This window comes from Rhinichthys klamathensis, unplaced genomic scaffold (assembly GCF_029890125.1).
Source record: "Rhinichthys klamathensis goyatoka isolate OS25496 unplaced genomic scaffold, OSU_Roscu_1.1 h1tg000176l_1, whole genome shotgun sequence".
NCBI lineage: Eukaryota > Metazoa > Chordata > Actinopteri > Cypriniformes > Leuciscidae > Rhinichthys > Rhinichthys klamathensis.
Window position 1 is genome coordinate 2,464,001 of NW_026606705.1, and position 6,000 is coordinate 2,470,000.

Here is a 6,000-nt window from a genome sequence, read left to right on the forward strand (position 1 = left end):
GTTTGCTATGTGGGGAGAAATGTGCTGGTTACATTCGTGAGACAATCAGCTGATTACTATTATTATATTATATATTAAGACCCTTGATCCTCACCTGACTATGGCTTTGTAAACTTTATCCATGATGTGGTTTATAATGGACTGTGGTACCGAAACTTGGCTTTCTCTGGCTATTCTCTGCTGTCTCAGACGATGATATGTTTGTCCCGTTTTAGCCACCGTAGCTTCTTCGAAAGGGAGGGGTGAGCAATGGGTTGAGCCAATAGTCCAACTCGCAACCGAACCGCTAGATACCGCTAAAATCTACACACTGCACCTTTAAGTAGAAGTTTCGTCATTCAGGGTAATGTTTTGCCGATAAAATCTACACACTGCACTTAAAGGAACACTCCGACTTTTTGGGACTTTAGCCTATTCACCTTATCCCCCAGAGTTAGAAAAGTCCATACATACCTTTTTCATCTCCGTGCGTGCTATGAGTCTGTTTGACGCACCCACCGCTAGCCTAGCTTAGCACAAAGACTGGATGTAAATGGTTGCAGCTAGCATACTAATCCAAATAAGTGACAAAATAACGCAAACATTTTCCTATTTTCATGTTGTGATTTGTATAGTCACAGAGTGTACAAAAAACAAAGTCACATGAGACACAGACATATTTTAACCGTATAAATACTGGGAACTATATTCTCTGAAGGCGAAGCACTGCTACTCGGGCGGAGTGATAACCGCAGCACCTGAGACGTACCGTACCCAAACTCTGAACGAACTCTCTGCTCCTCACCACGGCGCGTCTCAGGTGCTGCGGTTATCACTCCGCCCAAGTAGCAGTGCTTCGCCTTCAGAGAATATAGTTCCCAGTATTTATACGGTTAAAATATGTCTGTGTCTCATGTGACTTTGTTTTTTGTACACTCTGTGACTATACAAATCACAACATGAAAATAGGAAAATGTTTGCGTTATTTTGTCACTTATTTGGATTAGTATGCTAGCTGCAACCATTTACATCCAGTCTTTGTGCTAAGCTAGGCTAGCGGTGGGTGCGTCAAACAGACTTATAGCACGCACGGAGATGAAAAAGGTATGTATGGACTTATCTAACTCTGGGGGATAAGGTGAATATGCTAAAGTCCCAAAAAGTCGGAGTGTTCCTTTAAAAAAATCAGCCCCTAGCATTAAGTGAAATGCACGAAAAAAAATATTCATAGACAAACAAACAAACTAACAACCGTCAGTAAATATTAATGTCCAACAGACACCGCCCAAACAGGCAATGTCCCTTCAGTATGGATTAAATGTAGATGAAACCATCCAAAATGATCTTAATAACTAATGTTAACTTATGAGCCTTATTGTAAAGTGTTACCAAAAAATGTATCTAAAAGTAAGTGTCAATTACCCAGCATTTGCTGTCAGACACGTTAAACCGGTCAAGGAAGAATGTCATTCTTGTTAAGAAATAATGCTATTGTGCATTATACATACTACATAACTTTTGTGTATTAGTGGATTATTATGAACTAAAAAATAAAATATTTGCGTGGTGTGATTTCTTGCATCTATGCATGGGCTTGAGCTGTGTGTTGGATTATTATACATTATGATACATGACTCATCAACCTCAAACGTTAGACATCATTATCAGCCTATATGAGTGGAATTTTACACAATATTGTTTCTATTCAGATTTGCCGAAATGTATCCCCCGAGGTGCTGAAGGTATTTTGTCATATATTTCTGTGCAAGTATTTATTTTTGCAGCACTGCAACGTGCAAACTGCAAAAACTGAAAATGTGATCAGTTTGACTAAATTAAGGCTGCAGTCCGCATTTTTTCCTCTGTCGCCATCTCTGTTCGAAATCTGCAATTGCAGTCAATCGCAGAATTATCAATTTATGTGAGTTGTAGTTCGACACCGCACAGCGCGGATGAACACATTGAGGAGAGTGTGCAGCTGTCAATCACCGCGTCAGTGTCGATACTGGCATTCAGAATCACAGATTATTCTTTTTGGAAGTATGACTAACATAATAATTTTCACCGGAAAATGTCATCTGAACAAGTAAGTAACATCCACTTTTGTTCTGGTTCTGATATTGCAGTAAATCGTGCTGATTAAATCTAAAAATTGCTTATCACGCAAAACCGTACAAATTATACTTTGTTCTCAAATTGTTAATGTTAACAACGTCAACATTGCGTGACTAACGTTACATGTAATGTCCTTCCGATATGTATCCTTGTTTTCGCATGGGCCGGTTGCAGTCTCTTCTTTCTGTAGCCACTCCGAAGTCCGAACGAAGTCTTTTGCATTGTACAACGGGTGAATCTGTTGTCACTGGTGATTGTCGTTTGAACCTTTCTGGATCCGCCATCAAATTGATAAGTTTAATTATATCAAGTGCTGTGAGAAAAGGCTATAAATCTCCACCTCCAGCATCCTCACACGCAATAAAGCCTACTAGCCGAGACTCCTTCTTTATGTGTACAGATGTGACGTAATGACTCAATATAGCCTACTAGCCGAGACTCCTTCTTTATGTGTACAGATGTGACGTAATGACTCAATATAGCCTACTAGCCGAGACTCCTTCTTTATGTGTACAGATGTGACGTAATGACTCGATATAGTCTACTAGCCGAGACTCCTTCTTTATGTGTACAGATGTGACGTAATGACGCAAAGACATGCTCGAATCTCCCGCGGAAATCCACCAGTAGGCCTACCACTGGGATTAAAGGTCCCGTTCTTAATGTTTTTTTTGAAGCTTTGATTGTGTTTACAGTGTGCAATATAACATGTGTTCATGTTTCGCGTGTGAAAAAACCCAGTGTTTTTCACACAATTTACTTATCTGTATACCGCTATTTTCACTGTCCAAAACATGGCCTGATGACTTCCTTGTTCTATGAAATCCCTCCTTCAGAAATACGTAACGAGTTCTGATTGTGCCAGCGGTTCCTGTGTTGTGATTCGACAGCAGCTTATCGCACGTTGCCCGGAAAGGTCACGCCTCTTACCATGCGCAGCTGAAGTGCTTCTTCTCCGTGGGAGCGCAACAAGACCACGCCCCCTTTTTTTGTGTATTCCTGTGGGCGGAGATTAGTCAAAAAACTTTTCTAGTTACATCATTAAAAAAGGAAGTAGAGGGATGTAGTCCAAACCGGCCGTTCGCTGTATGCTTTGAAAGGGGACTTCTGTTAAATCAAATATCTCGCTAGGCATTGAACTTTGAGCTTTATAATTTTACAGGTATTATTTATGCTCTAACAGCAACATTACACACTAATTAAAGTTTGAAAAATGGAATCGCGAAGAACGGGACCTTTAAAAACATTATTACAAGCTTACCGTTTTGAATCGAGCTACGGCAAGCAGATAGCATTGAACACTGGTTATGTATTTTCTCAAATATGTATTTTGGATAATTTTTAACCCAAAAAAGCTAGGGACTGCAGCTGTAAGTCAAAAAAGCTAAAACTGGATCAGATGCCCACTCCCTTTTTTTTAAGGCTGTAGTGAGACCTGTGCTGAAATAGGTTTTAGGCATTTTAACGATGACATGTGCACATCTTTTGTCATAAATTATGTTGGCATATAGATATTTTACAAACCATAATCATAATAATAATAAAAATAGTTAATATAATTATATTTTATGGGAAATTATGTAGAAATAATTATTTTAAAAGTTTCATTCAACAAAAAATATAAAATTAAAACAAAAAAATAAGATGAAGATCACAGTGAGAACATAACAGACTGGTATTTTAATATACATGAGGTGCAAATCAGGCAAGACAATGACAGATCTCAATATTTTAAATTCATGTAACGTTATTAATTCTGTCTATTTTCTTCTGAGTTTGAAACCATTAGAAATGCCAAATGCCTAACCTGCAATAGAAAAGACTTGGCTACATCAATGAACAATTATTGGCTCACATAGTGTTAACTATGTTTTTGTTGCGTGTATTTGTGTATAGATGTATGATTCTGCTATTTCTGGATTCCTGTGTGCATTTGTTGATCTATTGCATGCATTGGGAGGTTATGGTACTGTAGGCTACTGTTTATACTCAATACATGTCTCTATCAACTCTAAAGTGTACAGTAACTGAATAAAAATAGATGCCAGAGAGATATTAAGTCCTGCAGTGTGAAATGTGTTTTGCTTGGAAATCACATCACATCATGAGACAGTGTTTACATTAAATCATTTCAAGTATGTGCGTGAAGCTTTACCCATTGTTTTTTATCTTTTAATGCCACCCACAGTTTTTTCGAATAAACATTCTTTACATTTTTAAGGTGCATGTCTTATTGTGTTTCGTTTTTAATGCAACTGGTTATCAGAGCATATTGTTAAACTTCAAGCACTAGTTACAGGAAAAGTGTAAAAAATGTTGTTTCTCTTGTTGAGATGTCTTAAGATTCAACATGCTGCTCATGTAATTTTTACTTTCATTATCCACTCTCACAAGCCTAAAATCAGTGTTAGTAAATTTTGTAATGAGCATTAGTGGTTCTGTAAAATGTGTCATCTTTAAGACACTAACTGTAAATATTTTCCATTAAAGGCTCCATGTATCAGGATTCTGGTGTGTTCTAGTCAAAACTCACAAAGTCCCACAAAAGTCCCACAAAATCACAGGAGAATACAAACTGCATGAACACATTCTTTATAAAGATGATACAGGACAAATAATTAAACAAATATATAACTGTTACAGTTTAAGGAGTCCAAAGACGAAGATTAGTCAAAAGATCCAATCCAAAGGTATTTACAGTTTTTTTCAATCGCTAACAAGCGCTTACCCATACTTCAGATACTTTTTCTAAACTCTTAACACAGACTCACACCTACAAAACACAATTGGCCAAATGGATAATTTTCTTCTCAAAAACAGATTTTGTTAAATATATACTAACTCTTCATTTCAAAATAGAACACATCTTTCTCTGCACACACTAACTTTACCAAAACACTGGAAATCTGACTCAAAATGAAATTATTCTGTCAAAGAATAACACTTGTTTTCACTTCACAAGGTACATGCAGTCAATCAAACAACATGACATCATGACTTTGCGTAAACATACACGCCACTTTCAAGTTAAGTGGCGTGTTATCTATACGCATTTTGAGCTATCCGCTTGTATGTGCACGCCGAAACGAACCGTCATCTTTTGCGTGTATGTCTACGCCGTTAAATGTCCGAGTGATTCCGCGTGTATGTACACGCCGTTAAATGTCCGAGCGAAACGAAGCAAAATGTAGATCTACATCTGGGGAGCGATATTCTTTTTCCTAGGATGGTAGGGGAAGACTCATAAATGGTATTAACCCCAGTGACGGGTAGGTTTGGGGACTGGGTTGGGGTAGGTCATATATTTATATATACATAATACAGTAATATAACGTTAAGTCAACGGCGTTGATAAACACGCTGAAAAGCGATTATGCGTGTTGATAGCACGCCAAAAATGGAAATACGAATTGGCGTGTCATACATACGCCATTTCATGAGATCAGTCTGCCATTCATGCACAACTTCGGAGATCGGCGGAGGAACCGCGAGGATCCATTTTGCCGATCCCGCTTTTTTTTCCGCACAAATATGCCAGCTGCCTACTACGCAACCGTTGGTCCACATCTATGGTCCACAAGCCGGTGCTTGTGTATGTGTAAAATCCGTATGCCACAATTTATTTGATGATACCCAACAAACAGACGTCCTAAACAGTTTCAGAAAAAAATATGTAAAACGTATGCAAAAAAAAAGAGAGAGAGAGTTCTGATAAAAAAAAAAAATAAAAAAAAAAAAAAAAAGTAAGTTATTCACGTATTTTTTATGATAATTTTTTTAGGTTTAATATTAATTTTTTATAAATGAATCTTCAAGCGCGGTTCAAAATATATATTGCAATTTTTTAACTGGGCGTTTAGGTACTTGGGCGTTTACGTGTACTTATTTTTTTATTGAAAAATATAA